The sequence below is a fragment of the Xenopus tropicalis genome, chromosome 4 (assembly GCF_000004195.4).
Source record: "Xenopus tropicalis strain Nigerian chromosome 4, UCB_Xtro_10.0, whole genome shotgun sequence".
Taxonomy (NCBI): Eukaryota; Metazoa; Chordata; class Amphibia; order Anura; family Pipidae; genus Xenopus; species Xenopus tropicalis.
In genome coordinates, this window is record NC_030680.2 from 133,178,211 (window position 1) to 133,199,036 (window position 20,826).

At 42.0% G+C, this 20,826-nt stretch overlaps 1 long non-coding RNA gene across 1 annotated transcript in view; it reads right to left on the reverse strand.

Moving 5' to 3' along the window:
- Positions 1-783: 783 nt before the first annotated feature.
- The window catches only part of LOC116410471, a 53,728-nt gene continuing 33,685 nt past the window's right edge, over positions 784-20,826 (reverse strand). Inside the window, exon 3 of the long non-coding RNA XR_004222438.1 lies at positions 784-1,181. This is a non-coding gene — a long non-coding RNA (uncharacterized LOC116410471). The remainder of the gene's footprint in view (positions 1,182-20,826) is intronic.

The following is a 20,826-nucleotide window of genomic DNA, read 5'->3' on the forward strand; positions in this document are numbered from 1 at the left end:
CTCTGGAGGAGTCAAAAATTTTCTTCTGTTGGACTTAAGAGAAATCAAGAGGTTTCTTCTATGGGACTTTGGAGGAGTCTAAATTCTCTGAAGATAATTTCCCCTTCTGAATCTAGGTTTGGTGGATGCCAGAAAAACGCTATCTGCCTGAATGGATAATGTTACAGTAAAAAGACTTAGTTGACAATTCTTTGCTTCCTACTTTGTGGTTGGTTGGCGATACATGAGAGGAAGAATTTAGCTTGTTAAGCTGCTTCTCCCAGCATCTCACTGGCAGCCGAAGGACTTCTATGGACTGGAAGTCCAGCACAGATACATTTTGTCAAATCAACTTTCCTATGTCTTTTATTTTTTTTTTTTTGCTGGGGAGGTTGGAACCAAATGAATCTGGGTACAATTACAGCAGCCAAGGAACATAAACAAGAAAAGATTCTTGACCGTGAAACAAAAATTAGAATGAGATATATTTGTATACAAAACTGAGCATACTCTATGAACTGATCTCTATTTTTGTCTTGTCCCTTGCCTAGACAAGCAAGCATGGAAGATATTTAAAGCCATCCCACTGCGGCGCAAGCGTAAACCTGAATATTTATATACTACAGATACTTTGCCTCAGCCATCTCCCGCTACGTGAGAGATGAAATATAATCCAGACCACAGAACCCAGAGCACAGCAGTTACCTCAACATTTTTGGCAGCCTTGGCACCAGAATGATGGCTTGAGGGAGGCTTGAGGAGAACACACAGGTCCTTCTTTGTAGAAATACCTGGCATTCCACATGGCCTTGCAAAGAACATTTTATTTTGACATTTTGTACAGCTGTTCTATAAAAAAAGAATGGACAGGACAAATGTTGATATGGTTACAACTACCAGCAGAAGCAAGTACCGACAACATCCAACAATTACTCAATCATAGCGAATGCAGGGACTCACAGTATTTTTGTTACACCTTGATACTATATATACCATACATTAGATAGCTTCAAAAATGGGTTGGATGGCTTTTTAGCAAGTGAGGGAATACAGGGTTATTGAAAATAAAGTTGATCCAGGGACCGGTCCGACTGCCATCTTGGAGTCGGAAGGATTTTTCTTTCCATCGGAGGCAAATTGGAGAGGCTGCAAATTGAGTTTTTCACCTACCTCCGCCTCAGCTAGCAGTTAGGCAGGCTCACCTAGAAAACAAAGGTTGAACTTGATTAAAATGAGTCTTTGTTCATCTACTATGTGCTCTTCATTGCACTTTTGAGAGTTACAGTCATTATTTATTAGTTTTCAGGATATCATTAGTTTTCACACTACTGCTTTTTCCTACCATCTTGATGCCACGATTTAGACTTTGTGATGTCAGTCCCTAGCCTAAGCCTTTCTATTGTTTTGCTTTCCTGCCTGTTTGCTGCCTGCCCTGACTTCTAGCCTGACAAACTCAATTCTGCCTGACTCTTTCCAGTAGTGTTAAGGTTCCTTGTTAACTTACAGGGAAAGTTCCGGGGGCCCCAAAAGTGCATCGGTCAAGACTGGGGCTAGTCTTCTGCCTGACCAAAGAGAGATACTCCCCTAGAAGTATCCAGAAGTATTACAGTTTGTAACTAGTGATGGGCGAAATGTTTCGCCAGGCATGGATTTGCGGCGAATTTCCTCATTTCGCCATTGGCGGATTGTTTTGCGAAACGGATGAAAAAATTCGCTGCGGAAAAATTCACCGCACATCCAAAAACTGTTGCCGGCGTCAAAAAAGAATAGTGGCGGGCGTCAAAAAAATAGCCGTGCGACGCAATACTAGCCGTGGGCGACAAAAAAATAGCCGCGGGCGACAATTTCTCGCGGATCTTTTGAAAGATTCATGAATTTTTCGGCGAAACGGAACAGATTCGCTCATCACTATTTGTAACAACTGGACTGTAGAAACTTTAGTTAGTGAGACAAGGAAAGTGTTGTGATGTTAGAACTAGAACTGACCATAGAAACCTCTTCTCTGCTCAGTAACATCATTTTCTACTGACTGTGTCCAGTCAGCCAAAATGAACAGCAGGTGGTACTATTGTAAAAAACCTACAAATATATTGAAAAATATGAAAAGAAATAATGAATATAAATGTAAAAAGTGAAGCGCGCTCTGATAAATTTTATATTCATTTGTTTTGAGGGTTTACATTTTCTTTAAAATATTTTTACTGAATAAGATAGTGTCAGTTTAAAGGGTATATAAGTGCTATGTAGAGAGAGCTCAGTACAGCAGACTAACACAGGTATAGGACCCGTTATCCAGATGCTCGGGACCAAGGGTATTCCGGATAAGGGGTCTTTCTGTAATTTGGATCTTCATACCTTGTCTATTAAAAAAATCAATAAAACATTAATTAAATTCAATAAGATTATTTTACACCCAGTAAGGATTAATTATATCTTAGTTTGGATCAAGTACAGGTACTGTTTTATTATTACAGAGAAAAGGGAATCATTTAACCATTAAATAAACCCAATAGGGCTGTTCTGCCCCAATAAGGGGTAATTATATCTTAGTTGGGATCAAGTACAAGGTACTGTTTTATTATTACAGAGAAAAGGGAATCATTTAACCATTAAATAAACCCAATAGGACTGTTCTGCCCCCAATAAGGGGTAATTATATCTTAGTTGGGATCAAGTACAGGTACTGTTTTATTATTACAGAGAAAAGGGAATCATTTAACCATTAAATAAACCCAATAGGGCTGTTCTGCCCCAATAAGGGGTAATTATATCTTAGTTGGGATCAAGTACAGGTACTGTTTTATTATTACAGAGAAAAGGGAATCATTTAACCATTAAATAAACCCAATAGGACTGTTCTGCCCCCAATAAGGGGTAATTATATCTTAGTTTGGATCAAGTACAAAGCACTGTTTTATTTTTACAGAGAAAAAGGAAATCAATTTTTAAAATCTGAATTATTTGCTTATAATGGAGTCTATGGAAAACAGGCTTTCTGTAATTCGGAGCTTTCTGGATATCTGGTTTCCGGATAAGGGATCCCATACCTGTACACAGATGTATCTATTTAAATATCAATGATTAGGATGATTACAAATGTTTTAAAGGACCAGCAGCACCAAATAATAATACTAATAATAATCACATGCGTGAAATAAAAAATAGTTTCAGTTTTAAACAGTTTCTAATGTTTTTTTGCAGAAATTCTTGTGTCCTTTCTCTCAGCTCAGCGTTATTCAGCCTTCTCTTATCTGCGGTGAAAGCAAAGCTCTGCTTGGTCTGTTCAGCCGACCCTTAGATAATAAATATTTATGAGCTGTGTCCCAAGTCCCTGCCAAAATAAACTACAAGTATTTTTTAATAAAAATGCCAAGTTTTATAGAAATTATGAATTTTGAAAAGTACAGACTAAGCGTACTTTTGAAAAGTACTTGATGAATTGTTTGCGGGGGGTTGGGACATGGGTATGCTTACGGTTTCTATAGATGCTTTATATAAAAATTAGAGCTAGTAGGATAGGGCTTATTTTGAGACAGGATGAGTGTAATAAAATTTGCCCAGGTTTGGTAGCCCAAAGCAACCAATCAGATTTCTGCTTTCGGAAAGATGACTAGTAAAGGCTACCTACAAATTGGTTGTTATGGATGACTACCCCCATAGCAAACTTTGTACCTATTTTTACATTACCCTGTAAGTGTGAACTATTATCTGAGTCCTAAAACTAAGCAGCCATGCCACTGAGTTTAATATACACTTTCTTGTATCTTATTATTAGTAACATTTATTTATAAAGCACCAACATATTCCGCAGCGCTGTATAATCTTAGCATTATTTGTGCACCTACAGGGCCTCAATGTGCCGGGAGAGGGGAGACTGTTTGCGTCGGGCCCCCTTAACAGATTCTCCATCAATTGTTCAATAAACATCTGAACCTCAGTTTTACATTGCATTTATCTCAAAATCGGACTTGTGAGTTCCTGCGCAAAAACTATTCATAGGGGGCATGGGACAAGCATCATCCAGAGGGCTGTAAAGATTTCTTCTATGGGACTTTTGAGAAGTCAAAAGGTTTCTTCTATGGGACTCTGGAGGAGTCCAAAGTTTTCATCTGTGGGACTCTGGGGGAATCAAAAGGTTTCTTTTATGGAACTTTGGAGGATTCAAAAGGTTTCTCCTATGGGACTCTGGAGGAGTCAAAAGTTTTCATCTGTGGGACTCTGGGGAAATCAAAACGTTTCTGTTATGGGAATTTGGAGGAGTCAATAGGTTTCTTCTATGGGACTTTGGAGTCCATCCATATGTTTCACAGTCTGATAATGCCACTAAGTATTTCATTAAGAAATGTTCCAAGCTTTTTCTCGATCAATTGTACACTTACCAAACATCTAACCTTCAGTTTTACATTGCATTTATCCAAAAATCTGTTTGTTCCTGCACAAGACCTATTAATAAAGGGCATTTGTTTAGTTATCAGCTGCAAACAAGCCTAACAACTCTATGCACAATGAAATAATGCACAATGGAATTTGTTTGCAGGGGGGCACAGTGCAACCAAGTTACGCCATTTATTCATTGGTTCCAAAGGAACATACAAAATGGCTGGAAAGCCAACAAAACACGATCTTCAGAGCATTGCTCTGTATTATTGCTCAGTGCTGACCTCATGCAGGTTGAGATGATCCCCTTACCCTAAGACCCCACCATCACACTGGGTGATTTATGATTAGATGGCTCTTCACCCTTAATGGGGAGGGAAAGGCATTCCAGAGAGTGGGTGCAGCACATGAAGAGTCCCAGATGTGATAGGGTGAAGAGGAGAAGAAGGCTGTGCGCAGAGTGAAGTTTGCATCTGCTTGTTATCAACATGGAAAGTTAATTTGGGCAGAAAAACATAATTGAAAGGTGGAAATGTTAACAGTAACCAAGGGAGAGCAGGTCTGGAGATATATATATCATGGGGCATTTACTTAGGTTGTTTTTGTCCCATAATTCCACTGTAATTGTGGGCATGCATCTGCTGCATTGTGAAGGGCTGTGTGTAATTCTGATTTGCCCAATAACGCAACCCACAGTGGGAATCCTGAGGAACTATGACTTGTCCTTTTTATGTTCACATAACAACCAGGGTTAGATACGCCTGCCACACAAGTTCCCGCGGGTTTGTGGAATGCAAAACTGAGTGCAATGGATTGACCCGATGTCTTAGCAGGGGGGGCAAACGGTTTCAAATTTTAATCTCATAACTGTTGCAAATGACAACTCTGTTACCCCCAGCTAAGGGAAATGAGTGGCTTATTATAAAAGAGATAGTGAGCCCTGAAGCACAAAGCCCAGTTCAGTTCCCATGTCAGTCAGTTTAATGGCTTCTATGCGTAACTATACCCCCAAACAATGTAGGTCTCTATAAAAATATATTGCATAAACAGCTCAATTGTAAAACCTGCTTGATCTAAATAAACTATTTTCTTAAAAATATACTTTTTTAGTAGTATGTGCTATTGGGTAATCCTAAATAGAAAATTGCCATTTTAAGAATTAAGGGCCACCCCCTGGGATCATAGGATTCTCAGTGCACACAAACAAGCCAACCCACACATACATGCTAGGCCCCATCAGCCAATTAATTGACAGAGTTCTGCCTTTTGCTCCCACACTACTTCCTGTTACAGTTAGAGCTGCATTATTTCCTGTCAGCTGATCTCTGAGGGAGCACACAGCCCATCACTAAATGGCGGCTCAAGGGGAAGGGTGTAAAAGGGCAATATTTACTGATATATATATTCCAGTTTGGGGAGATTCTTTAATAGGCCACTTAACATAATATAAACTATCTGTTGGTTAAGTATTCATTCTGGGGGTGTAGTTTTCTTTTAAAGGGGAACTAAATGCTGTATTTCAGTGAGTTATCAGTACTCCAGGCAACTGTAGGTGCAATTTATATAATGTGGGGAGTGATATCATAACCCCACCGGGTGCTGGGAGGGCTGCTACTGTTCAGGGACCCAATGAGCACAGGACTTATTGGCCCCAGCAGCTTCAGTCGGCCTTAGGAACAATCGAGTGTGTCATTGCCTTAAGTTGTCAGAGACACAATAAAGCAGTTAAGTGAAATGCAGAGCTGCCAATTTCTTCCCAAGAACCCAAAACCCAATTCATTCCATCTCATAATAAAATCCTTATAATTCTTAAAAGGAAATACCACAGCCTGAAAAACAGCCTGCTATGAAATACCTCTGCGTTCTTGAATCCTAAAATCATATAAATATTGACAGTATTGCCATATCTATCACATCCGTGATAAACAGGTAGCCACAGTGCCCTGCTGTGCCACTTCAGGTCATATGGATGTATTTATTAAACACACACACACTTATACTGTATATATTCCCCTTTCAGTGAATTGAAGCTCCAAGCTCTGAAATGGAAATGGTCCAGCATTCTGCAGAATTCCAAGAAAACCAAAGAACAGCGTAATGAAGGGGAAGGTGCCAGCACGTGTGCCATGCCTGCTAGCTGTGTTTTAAAAAAATAAATAAATTCAGGCCTATTTTTTTTAAAGAAAATATTTGTTTAAACATGAGCCAAATATAAACATAATTCAGGGTCATTAACAAAAAAATGGGATGAGGGCTCATTAACTAAACAAATGCAAAGCTAAAATAATGTTAGAAGTGACTGATTTAAGTTATGTAAGGGGACTTACACTGGTCTACAGATTATGTGCAGGGCTGCTGATACAGGATATTGCGCTAAAAACAAAGGAATAAAAATCATGTACTTCACACCAAAAAGTTGTCATCTTTAGAATATGCCCTACAATAAGAATCAAAGTTACAAGCTATTTTTGTCATCAGCCTTATGGTGTCTGTTATACACCTACTATGTGATAGTTTGTCTCCATTTGTTATAATACATGGTGTGGCGTCTGATGGCCATTATTGTGGCTCTTGATTTTTAAAATGTATGGGATAGTGAGTTGTTATTATATATGCAGCGTATATGGAGTTCAGTTTCATGATCCATTTTAGATATACTGGAAAAGATGACTTCATTCAGAAATGTATTGAAATGACAGGACAAAGCCGGTGGCTGTCATATTTTTCTAGTTCAAGCCTCACTTGAAGGTTCAACCTTTGGAACCCTTCACTTGTATAAAGAATTTATGATATGATACACAGCCATGAATAGGGATAATATACCCAAACAAAAGCAGTAACACAACAAGTGCCCACAGCTCGTTTCTGGGGCCGGTAATTCATTATACTAACATTGCTTTTTGTGGCATTACAATACGGCTTGAGTGACAAGAGTTTATTTGCCCATCTCATAGTAAAGGGAAGGCTGATGGATGAATGTAGGTTGCTAGGAGAGGATTTTGCTATGAGGTGATTTTGTCCCACAACAACACATTACACAGACGGAAAGCTCAACTGAATATGGTTGGAACTCTGAGAATAACCACCCCCCCTTCAAGCCTGGGGTACAGATGTAATAAATGGATCAGCCATGCATTCAGTAAAATGCCTGCCCATTGGTAGCTTCCACAGCTCCATATAAAAGGAAAGAAAAAAATGTGTAGATTAGACTTGTTTTCATCCTTGGAGACTTCGGAGATGCCATTAATGACTTCCTAAACGTTTAGCATATGAATAGGCCAAATGCTAATAGGTCCCTTTAATTCAGAAAAATAAAACCTTAGATATTATCTACTTTATTCTCATGGGGGAAACATGATTCTGAAAACAATTAGATTTCATTTAATTAGAAAATAAGAAACAGAAACAAAAAAAGTGGTTTTGTTATCTAAACAATTTGTATTTTCTTAGAGCTGGGATTATTTAAGCAAATCTTTTCTTTGGGATTAAAAAAACCCAACATGAATTACATCATGACATAGTGTACATGAGCGGTTGTGACCAGGCCTGCAGTGGGATTCAAAATAGGCCCTGGCATTCTAAGTACACAGAGTCCCAAACAGCCCCCCCAGCCCAATAAATAGTGAGTGTCTATGGCATCTTACAGAAGCCCCTCTGGCATTTGCCAGAACCCACAAATGGTTTGTGACTGCACCACCTATACCCAGGTAGGTTCTTCTCATGGTTTTGTTTTTTAGCCATTTTCCCATTATTTGGCTTTCATTCTGCTTATCATGTCCCCTATGTATGATCATGAATACTTCTACCAGACCCATCCAAGTTACTGGGAAATCCTATTTTGCATTCTTGTAATCCCAACTCTGACTCCCTGTTGCCTCTTGGATACAATTTAAAACAAAACATCTAGCCTTTAAAGCCCCATTTGGCTTTGCTTTTCTGTACATCTCTGTGTTAAGTGTTTGAACTGTGATCTGCTTTCCTTCTCTTCCTTTTCACCCTATCACTGGAACACCGTACCTTCATCCCAAAGAATATACTCTTTTTACCTACCTAATTGTTGGATTACTATTACTGTGATTACTGTATTACTATTCTTTATTTATATAGTGCTATACACAAGCATTACAAGCATTAGGGCTCTGGCACACAGGGAGATCTCCCTGTTCGCGGGTGACTAATCTCCCCGAGTTGCCATCAGTTGCCATCCCACCGGCGACAATGTAAGGATGGCACACGCGGCGGCGCGAAAATGCCTCGCGAGGCAACTTCGGCGATTTGCCCAAATCGCCTGCGCAGCGTGTGCCATCCCACCGGCGACTTACATTGTTGCCAGTGGGATGGCAATTCGGGGAGATTAGTCGCCCACGAACAGGGAGATTTGTCGCGGGCGACTAATCTCCCCCTGTGCCAGAGCCTTAAGGTGAATTTTTAGGTGTCAATTAACCTGCCTGTTTGTTTTTGGAGTTTGGGAGAAAACCAAAGTGCCCGGAGGAAACCCACACGAGAACAAGGAGATAATACAAACAATTACCCTGGTTGGATTCGAACTTCAGACCCATCCAGGGCTGGACTGGGCTAGCAGGACACCAGGAAAAAAACCTGGTGGGCCCCGCCAATCCAGGCTCACTCCCCGTTGGGAAATGTGGGTGCTCACCCACCCATAATCACTGTAGCTGCATGGAGGAAGGTACTGGTGCGTATCTGTGTAGGGGGGCAGTGGCATCAGTATCAGTGTGGAGGAGCTTGCAACTGGGGTGGGGGGGCCTCTGAGGCAGCAGCCCCGGTGAGCCATGGATACTCCAGTCTGACACTGGCCCCATCTTTGCCCTAGAAGAGTAAGCATAGGATTAATACATTTGTTGTTTGCACAATTCCATAAATCAATATAAAACTGTAATATAAAAAACTATAATATAAATCAATTTAAAACTAATAAACTAGTTAGTATAAAGACTAACACAAATCATGAACCTGACCACTACATACATAATATACATTATCAGTAACAAAAACCATTGGGCACACAAACCATGAGACTGGCCATCATGTACAGCATATATTACTAGGATCAAGGGACTGACAATTCCATACAAGATTTTGGAAACCAATAAAGCTGGCCATACAAGCACCCATAATATCATACGAAACCTTGTTTCGTACAAACTTCGGTCCGTGTATGGCAACTCGGCGTAAGGCTACTGATATCGGGCAACTCGCCAATCGGGCGGGTTAAAAGATTTTGATTGAAGGCGCCTGAGCAAAATCTGCCTTCAGGGCTGAATCGGCAGAAGGAGGTAGAAATCCTATTGTTTCTACCTCCATATCTGACGATTCAGTCCTGATTGTCAGTGGAAGGTTGGAACAATCTTTCATGTGACCGATGGTTGCACAAAAGATCGAAAATCGCCACATGTGTGGCCAACTTAAGGTTCTGCCCAGTTTTGTAGTACAGTGAGTTGCTGCAGTATTGTAGTGTGCAGGGTTTCGAAGGTTGGACCTGCAAGTGGGGTCTGAACTAAAGAAATTTGGCAACCACTGGCTTAGAGCAATGGTACAAAGGGATGATTTGGGCTTTTTAATCCCACATTTTTAATAAACCCAAATCAGTAAAGCACCCAAACAGCTGACTTGCACAAGGAACAAGCTATTGTCAGACAACAGTGGCCGTAAAGGAAAACTATACCCCCAAACAATATAGGTCTCTATGAAAATAAATTGCATGAACAACTCATGTTAAGCCCTGTTTCATCTTAAAGGAGAAGGAAAGGCTAATAAAGAGTTAATCTCAAGCTGCAGGCATACCTTCAGTTCTCTCAATATTGCCCTTAAGTCTCCCCATATTTCTCCCGTTCAGATGATCAGAAGCCTCATAGGAAAAAAACGCTGAGCTCTGTAAAGAAAGTTCCCATTATGCCTCGCTCCTGTACCAAGACCAAGACCAGTGTACATGCTCAGTTAGTTAGACTATGAGTCAGCTTCCTGCTGATTGGCTTAGATCCACAGTCATAAGGGGGGGAGGGAGTTCTTAGCATTCTTGAGGGAGGGGGGAGCAGGAGAGAGGAGAGAGCTGCGTTTCTGTGGCACAGGAAAAAAAACCAGACAAGAAATCCTGTTTCTTTTGACAGAGAACTCATGGATGGATTTGCATAGACCTTTCTGATAAAGCTTACTTAGTTTTTACCTTTCCTTCTCCTTTAATAAACCATTTTCATAAAAAAACTTTTGTTTTAATTCATTTGTGACATTGGTTAATCCTAAACAGAAAATTGCCATTTTAGGTACTAAGGGCTTCCCCATGGTATCATACGATTCATGGACACCAACATACCAATGGCCCATATATATGTTAGATCACAGCAGCCAATTAATGGGCAGAGTTCTGCCTTTTGCTCCCACACTACTTCCTGTTACAGTCAGAGCTGCATTATTTCCTGTCAGCTGATCTCTGAGGGAACACACAGCCCATCACTAAATGGCGGCTCAAGGGAAAGTATGTAAAAGGGCAATATTTACTGATAAATATATTATAGCTTGGTAAGACTCTTTAATAGGCCACTTGATATGATATAAACTATCTTACATAGTTACATAGTTACATAAGGTTGAAAAAAGACCAGAGTCCATCAAGTTCAACCCATCCAAGTAAACCCAGCACACACAACCCACGCCTACCAATCTATACACTCACATACATAAACTATATATATACAACCAGTAATACTAACTGTAGATATTAGTATCACAATAGCCTTGGATATTCTGATTGATCAAGAACTCATCCAGGCCCCTCTTATAGGCATTAACAGAATCTGCCATTACCACATCACTAGGAAGGGCATTCCCCAACCTCACTGCCCTCACCGTGAAAAACCACCTACGCTGCTTCAAATGGAAGCTCCTTTCCTCTAATCTAAAGGGGTGACCTCTGGTGCGTTGATTGTTTTTATGGGAAAACAGAACATCCCTATCTGCCTATGGAATATCAGTTATCTTTTGCTGTGGGGCCCAGTTTCAGCACTTCTCATCTGGATTGTCACTTAGTTGTGCAGGTAATGTTGCCCCTTACAACAGAAGATGTGGAATTTGGTTCAAAATTTGGGTGCAAAATACTGCTGTGTAATAAAGAGGGGTGCACCCAAAAATATTAATATGGTTTTGAAATTATTTGTAAAGGTAGCCTGTTTTAGTGGTTTAATGTAGCAGAAGTCAGCTTTTCCCCTGCCAAGACTCCAAGTCTGAAGTCTATTTATCAGCTGGTTCCTGCTGTGTTGTTTCAAGGGTCAGAAGCAGCCGTGCAGAGAATAGAAAAGGACAGATACCGCTTTCAACAGAAATGACTCTAAAATGACTAAAAATGTTTAATTAATGTGTTTTGGAAACTTGTTTAGAATGGCAATTCTCATTAAAATGTTTATATTCGGTGCCACTGACTAAGACTTAGCAGTTAATGCTTTCTACCGGAGGTAAACATCTATTTGTGTATGTAAACATGCAGCGTATCCCTGAGTCAGCATATCCAGGCAAAGTAACAGAAGGAAGCCTTTCAGAGCCAAGCCTAGTGGGGTTTATGCAAGAGAAAAAAGGATGTTTCATAAATTAAGAAGGCGAAAGGCGAAAGAATTGGAAACATGTGTATTTGCTGGAGAGAGAGAGGCACAGAAGATGGAACAGGACTGGGTAGGGATCCAGCAGCATCAGTAGGTGCCTGCCAGGGACTCTCAGATTTCCTCATGCTCAGCAGCAGCTTCCAGGTCTCTCAGCCAAATGTCTATTGTTAGAATGTCTCCCCTGGGCTGCTGGTCTTTGTGCTGGATCAACTGCTTTTGCAGCTGGGCATCTTGCATTACTCAAAGTGTCAGGACTCAGGGGGTCATTTATCAAGACAGAGTAGTGGCAAAAACAGCGCCGGCACCATGTTCCATAACCATGTAAGTACTGGGTGTGTGCTGAAACAGGCGCATTGCTAACTCATTTGTTAGCACCTAAGAACCCTCTATAGTAAAAACCAGAATGCTAGTTAGTGGAAGGTACCACGGCAAATTCATAGGCGGAGAATAGCAGAGATTTAGGTAGGCCTAGCCTTCCCCAAATAAGCTCAACCGCTTGACTGAGGCAGCTTCAACATTAGCCACCTCACCAACCTATAACCGTGCCACCCCTTCCTTGCCACATACCTTCCAAGTTAACTAAACCCCATGTTATCCAATAACCTAGCAAACACAGACCGAGATGAAATGGCTGCAGCATTACTTGTTAGATTAACAAGCAAAATTAATCAATATGTAAAATAGTACAATAAAGTTTGGCTCCACAGTTAGTAAATATAAAACTTTTAACAGTGATCAACTTGTAGTTAGGCAGGTTAGGTATAGGCATTATGGTTGAACTTGATGGACGTATGTCTTTTTTCAACCCAACTTACTATGTTACTATGTTACTATGATTAAACCCAAAATTTGTGTTTGTGGCATCTCCCTGCTGATCGCCTGTAAGAGTTCTTTTCCATATTCACCCTTGGTACCTTCCTGCTGCCTTACCAGCTTTCCATCAAACCCCAATACTCACTACCCTAATCACAATATAACCTCATAATGTAACCTCAACCCAAATAATTCACCCCCACCACCTCATCCAACGGGGACGGAAGCTGTCAAAGGCGAAATGTGTCACACTCATAAATCTGTCAGCTCCTCCACCCAACCTATAACTAAAATCAGCTTCTTTGCTATATCACCCCTGGGCTGACCCACTTTGCTCAACAACTGGAACTACTGTATAAAGATACTAAAAATGTGAATCATCATAGGGCTTTCTTTTTGGGTGCATGGCCACAGCCCCTTCCTCTCCTGATGCAACAATATCACTAGACATACTAGAGTCTCGATAAGTAGTACCTAATTCACTTGTGTCAACATCAAAACTTCCACTGGAAGCTCCCAAATCCTTGGTACCTTTCTCTCAAATTATGTTTCTACATGGCGCATATTTTTGTATAGATTTGGCATCATGTGTATAGAGTTTAAAGGTGTGCTGTGTGATCCAATGAAATCCCAGACATACCATGTCCATTTTGCAAGGGACTTGTGTAAATGTTAAGCCTGTCATGGCCCCCTCCGCTTCACAGCTTTCTTACCAGCTTCTTTGCTACATCAAAGGCTAATTCCTAACCCCCTCGTCCTCCTCTCAGCTCCACAGGCTCACTCCCTGGGGCTTCTATATATTAATTTATATAAGCCTTCTATATTGCCTCCCTAAACAAACAATTCACCCTCTTTTTCCTCAGCCAATATTAATTAAGCTCCTTGGGATGGTGATGGCTATGGACCGTTGAACTATATAATGTTTTTATTTATCAGTTGTAATTTTCAGCATGTATTCTCAATGGCTACTGGGTTCCGAGGCAGTGATTTGGATGAAACAATAGAAGAATAGGTACTCTACAACATAACAAAAAGTTATTTCAAGATTAACTTCTCTTTAATGCTAATAGGCCTTGACTGACTGATGACCACATAGAGTTGCTGAATAGCCTTTAGTTGACTGAGATTTTTTTTTGGGGGGGGGGCTATCAACTTTGGTGTGATTGCATCAAAGGCAGTTCTTCCATATCAACTATTTTGGGGGCCCACAAATATGGGGCTCTGGTTTGCCAGCTGAATCACCAATATCTGTCTATACTGATGGTTGCATTAAATAAAACTTAGCGTATAGTGATATTGGTCAAAGTGTGTCCTGCTGTAAAAAGCCATTTTCTAAAAGTGCAGATAACTGTTTTTTACACTGTATAGTAATTTTGTAAAATATTTCCTGCATAAGGGATGTCTAACCTTTATCTCTCCAGTTGCTATCAAACTGAAACTCTGGGTCGTATTTCAGCAAGCGCTGGAGAGGTTTGCCTTGGTCCTGCCAGGCTTAGGTAGTCATTTTCGCAAGATCTGGCCCTAGCCACCCAGTGTTGCCCAGATATAGGGAAATTCAATGCTAATGCTCCTTTGGTTCCAAAACATATGATGTCACAATGAGAAGTCATAGGAATGAGTGCCGCAACCTCCAGGGTTGGAATTCTGACTGCTCTTCTGTTTACCGGCTTAATTCAGTTTACTTTATAAAACAGCATTTTGTCCCAGGCAAGCAGCAATGACGCAGTTGGCCGTCCCCGCATGTAAATGCTGTAAGAGGCTTTTTACTGATACTCCTGGAGATGTTTGTCTTGGCAGCCTTTCAGATGTTATGTAGCATGCCCTAATTTGTTCTACCTGAAGCAGATTGGGATGATAAAAGGTCCTGTTTGGGCACATTGTGTCCAGAGCCGAAACATGGCACTGCATCTTCTACTGATGGTTCTTCTAAAAAGTCCCCATTGAAAATCCTGTTACGTGGTTATGTGTTCGTGTACGAATGGCAGACAGACACTTGTTTTATGTCTTCTCTTATGTTTTTGCTTACTCAGGAATTTCTCTGCACCGCCATTAACCATATGTCTTGTATGATACTCTGTAGGGGATAAAGCAACCCATATGTTTCATCTTGGAGCACACCTGGGCCAGATTCTTACTCTTTGCTCAGAACACTTGACTTTAACATCAGACTTGGATTATGGGGGGGAGTCTGGAATTTAAACCAATGTCAACTGCTTCTTGTATTGTAGAAACAGCTTGTCCCATGCCAACCTGTAGAGCTTACAGTCTAATACTTACCATGACTCAATGTGCAGCTGATAAGATGTAGGAGTAATTCCCAGGCTCTCTAAGATATAAAAACATAGACAGGTACCTGCAGTGTGCAGTGCCAAAAACCTTTCAGTGGGGGTTAGGGGAGAAAATTATATTCTCAGGGGCCACTAGTATAAATATTGACGATGATAGCAAATATAGAAATGTTACCATGAAGTAATGTCACGCTACCTGTACTGATTTAATCTGTACAAATTCTTGTTTTTCTGCACATGTTCTACCTGTTTGCATAGCTCTGCTGGATCAGGATGTGCTTTCAGTCCCTCTCCCATTTTCCCCTACCATCATGTTACTGCAGTTCAGTGTTTTTAATCACTTGCTGTAGTTTTGTGGGGCATGCATTTTGAACCAGGGAGTTCAGCGTTAGGTTTAGTTCCAGGGATCTGTCTGAAAATCCAATATCCCAGTTTGATCAATCGAGCAAACATTTGCTCTTTCTAAGTTTAAATAGCAGTGTAGGCAGAAGCAAAATGTTGGATGACAGGGCACCTATGGACCTAATTTGCTGGTGATGCAGCAGGCCAGTGATTTTCAATATGGCTACCTATTCATATGTCAGCAGTGTTTAAGGGGACACCATCATACCTCCCAACATTTGAAAATTGAAAAGAGGGACAAAAAGATTTGGCGCGCACAGGATGGCAATTTTGTGATCACGCCCACTTTTGTGGCCACACCCCAATTGCCACACCCCATTTAAAAAAAATACTCCTTTTATATAGTTGAAATGGTGGGATCAGATGCAAAATGTGCTATACCCTCATACTCTACTACCTAAGGAAAACAATATAGCAACGCCTACATATAAAATACAAATATAGAGAGAAGGCAGTCAGTTATAAGTGAGTTATAACTATGTACCAGTTTTGCCCCCCTATACACAGTGCCCCCAGTAGCCCAATAGACAGTACCCTGCCATACACAGTGCCCCCATAGACAGTACCCCCATACACAGTGCCCCCATAGAAAGTGCCCCAAAGACAGTACCCCCCATAGACAGTACCCCCCATATACAGTGCCCCCATAGAAAGTGCCCCAAAGACAGTACCCCCATACACAGTGCCCCCGTAGACAGTACCCCTCATACACAGTGCCCCCATAGAAAGTGCCCCAAAGACAGTACCCCCCATAGACAGTGCCCCCATAGAAAGTGCCCCAAAGACAGTACCCCCCATAGACAGTACCCCCCATACACAGTGCCCCCTTAGACAGTACCCCTCATACACAGTGCCCCCATAGACAGTACCCCTCATACACAGTGCCCCCATAGAAAGAGCCCCCATAGACCGTTCCCCTCATACACAGTGCCCCCATAGAAAGTGCCCCAAAGACAGTACCCCCCATAGAAAATGCCCCCAATTGACCCCGTAGACAGTAGCCCCCATACACAATGCCCCATAGAAAGTGCCCCCCCAATAGCCCCCATTGACCGTACCCCCATACACAATGCCCCCATAGGCTTCTTCTGCAACTCTACTGATGTCACACGTACAGATGGGGCGCAACCTTATAAAAGGGCCTGTCGCCACCGCTTAAGGAGCAGAATCACAGAAGAAGCCAGAGTGCCTGGCTACAGCCAGTGCATCCCGCTTTGTTGGATAGTTCGATGAATGTCCCGCATTTCCGCAATCTATTATGGAAATGCGGGACATTCATTGAACTATCCGGGACAGCGGGATGCGCTATAAAAACCGGGACTGTCCCTCGGAAAGTGGAACAGTTGGGGGGTATGGTCACCATGATCACTTTTATTCAAGGATACATCAAATATAGGATATGATTTTGGATTTCGCTGAATCCCACAACTTTTTACATTATTCAGATTTAGCTGAATCTTAAGGGGTATATTTATCATGCTGTGTAAAAAGTGAAGTGAAGCATTATCGGTGATTTCAGCAGTTAGAAAACCAAAGCAAAGCCTCTGATTGGCTGCTATGAACAACATCACCAGAAATGTTTTACCCTTTAAATGGACCATTGCAGCTTATCAAGCTTTGGTAAGATCACATCAAAGTTATTTAACCAAAATTATCAGATTTAAGGTGGCCATACACTGCAAGATCTGCTTATTGTTAGTGGGCGGATCTCAGTCTGTTTTGCCCTCCCACATGCTGGGACAGATCATGCTGATTTAATCTGCAGCCCCTGGGCCATATAGCAGGGCCTACTGAGACAGGTCAGACAGGATTCTCAAACCTGCCCAACTGATATCTGCCCATCAGTTTGGCAGACCCATTGGTGGGCCCTATACATGGGGGAATATGCTACAGACTAGCTCTAGAGAATAATATTTGTCAGTCATCACCAGTCAGATATCTAGAAACTAGGCTCATGTGGTTCCATTGCTATACTGTACCAGTGCTAGCCTTACGTATATAGCACACAGGAAGGCTCACTTAGGATCAAAGTGCAGTGCACACAGTGTAACTTTGGATGCAAATTGGCATGTTTTTTACCCTTAATGCAAAGATTTCCCCCTCCAAATTTCCACTGTAATTCCTGCCGCCCAGGGAGTTGTGCCTGACGTTTTCGAAAAAAAGCACGTTAGTAAATTGTGGCTAACTATGGGAGGACGTCTGTAAAGGGGTAAAATAACACATTTATTTCAATAATATAAATAGTTAAGACTAAGTGCAAGGCCAGCCAGTAAGAAGTGCTAAAGCCACCTGGAAGCCAATTTAAGGCAGTGCATCAGCAGGCACTTCTTTTTGGCCTGGGAAGAGCAGCAGACAGTATACCAAATTGAGTAAGATCAGGTGGGTCACCCAACCCCTGCTAGGGTAGACAGAGTGGTTAGGAGTTAAACTAGCTTGTTCCAGGAATGAGAGCTAGGTTGGCTATCTAGCAGAAACAGTTTGGGTTCCAAAGAGGAGTCAGATTTTTGTGCTAGAGTCCCATTGTGATCCAGTGCACCAGACAGTAGTGATGTACGGGCTGGCCGACCATACCACATCAAGTGCGTGTTGCAGGCGGGTTCGGGTTGAGCCCCTCCTCCCCACCGGCAACCTTACAGTGCCGGCTTCCTCTTCCGGCTCTCTAATTTATAGGCGAATGCCCAAAGAATCGGTACCCCTGTGGATGACCATGAGGAAGAGGTGCAAATGGCCAATAAGAAGAGCGGCCTGTGTGGATTTGCTGTTGGCATGCAAATCTCCAGAGGGGCCAGGGGTTTCCATGGTTATTGGACCACTACAGGAGAAGGGAGGGCTGGTAGGGCTGGTAGAGGCACCAAAAGTGAGCGGGAATGAGCAGTGGGAAGCAAAAAGAAAGGGCTGGCTGTAGGTGTAAATGCACAAGACAGCAAGTGAGATTGCCATCTGGATGCCACAAGTGGCCACTTGTCAACTGAAGGCTGTTGTCCCTTCAGTGGTCCATGATAAATTTTCAAAATGGGAAAGGGTGATGAAGCAGAACCAGATGGAGGTGCAGTGGAATGTGAGGCCTGCTAGGCAATAGCAAGTCACCGCTAATAATGAGAAAGAGTTCTGGTATCTGGGTGGAGAAGATCATGAGGTTCAGGGCAATCAATTAAGTGCAACATATAGTGACTAACTTCCACTGGATGGTGTGAGGGTGCCCATGGGGCACAGACTGTGATTCTACTGTGTTGGCCTTGATGGCCTGTCTTACCACTATGGTTGGTGGTGGTAGTGAAGGGATTTAATGTAAGAAGCCATTCTACAGAAGAGGATGTTCAGTTTAGAATGTGTTTTGGTTTAATATGCAAGTATTAAAAGTAACTATGTGTGTACAGGAGGGGAGTGGAGGGAATGGTGAGAGAATGAAAAGCAATGCAAATGTTTGAGTAAAGTGTTAGTATAGGATGTGTTAATCTGATATTCCTTTGCAGCGGCCATTGAGACAGGTCTCAGGAGAGACTGATGTAGATGTGAACTACTGCAATGTGTTAGACAAGGATGTGAAATGCCTCTTTGATAATGATGAGGATGAAGAAAAGTAAAGCGATGACTAAAGAGAAGTTATATAATAGAAATATGTGAAATAGGAAATGTGAAATAGATAATGTTGAGGTAATATAGAGATGAATGTGGTGCAGCATTGAAAATGTGAATTATGAATGGTGATAATTGGCAGACACAAGGAAGTGTCTCATTTTCAGCAGGGTGGAGTGTAAAGGGGTGAAATAAAACATTTCAATAATGTGAATAGTTAAAACTATGTGCAGGGCCAGCCAGCAGATGGCACTAAAGCCACCTGGAAGCCTATTTAAAGGAGAGGGAAAGGCTAATAAAGAGTTAATCTCAAGCTGCAGGCATACCTTCAGTTGTCTCAATAGTGCCCTTAAGTCTCCCCATATTTCACCCGTTCAGATGATCAGAAGCCAAACAGGAAGAAAAAACACTGAGCTGTGTAAAGAAAGTTCCCATAATGCCTCACTCCTGCACCAAAAGCAAGACCGGTGTCGATGTACATGCTCAGTTAGTTAGACTATGAGTCAGATTCCCGCTGATTGGCTCAGATCCACATTCCTAAGGGGGGGAGTGAGTTCTTAGCATTCTTGAGGGAGGGGGAAGCAGGAGAAGGGAGAGAGCAGAGAGCTGTGTGTCTCTGGCAGAGGAAAACAGACACAACAAATCTTTTGACAAAGAATTCAGTGCAGCATTTCTGTGAGTGCTTATGGCTGTATTTACATAGACCTTTCTGATAAAGCTTACTTAGTTTTTACCTTTCTTTCTCCTTTAAGGCAGTGCATCAGCGGGCACTTCTTTTTGGCCTGGGAAGAGCAGCAGACAGCCCCTGCTGGGGTAGACGAGTGGGTAGGAGTTAAACTAGCTCATTCTAGGAACGAGAGTTAGGTTGGCTATCTAGCACAGACAGCTTGGGCCCCCACAAGGAGTCAGATTTTTAGGGTAGAGCCCCATGGTGATAGTACGCCAGATAGGGATTAATAGTGAATAGGGTAGCGGCCTGTTAGTGAAGCTGTAGCGAATCAGTATGTTTTTGAAGAATGGGAGAAAATCGTACCGACATGGGGAGAACATACAAACTCCATGCAGACAGTGCCCGAGTGCGGAATCAAACTCAGGCCCCTTGGAATCTGCAATACAATCCTGTATTTTCAACAGAAATCTTACAGGCAGCACACCAGCAGATTTATCTATTAACAGTTCTCACACACAGGAAAGCTTTTAAGGATTTATTATCTTCAATGCTTCCCACTATATATACTCACCCTATTTAAAGAGAAACAAAATGGAGGTCTCTGAACATGGACTGCATGGCTGAAATGCCCTCTCCCTTCAGAGCCTCATTTATCAAACAAGCCTGCAACACAACATTCTGTTTTCTTTGTAAATGAGCTCAGTTCATCAAGGAGGGTGAGTAACAAACATGTCTTTCAGGTCCTCCGCTGGCTCCAGCTATGTCAGGTATTGATGTCAGTGGCGGATAGTGATGCCAGCATGAGCGCTTGGCAGCCTTGGCCATATTACATAAAACAGCCTTGTCTTGCACAGAGAGAGACCTGTGTGGGTTTCATGCTCCGAATCCTAATGAGACTTTCCCCCCTCTGTACAAACAGCAAAGTGCACTTTCCATTGCACAGAACGAGCCAGTTTGTACAGCTCACTTCTGGAAAATAACAAAAAATGATTAAAGAAACATGAGCCACAGGAAATGCTCGCTTTGTTTTCCTGCTGCATTTTATCTGCCATTTCCTGCTATGGGCACGGGGGCGGCAGGATCCAAGTGACCTCACTGCAGCGCCATTCAATAG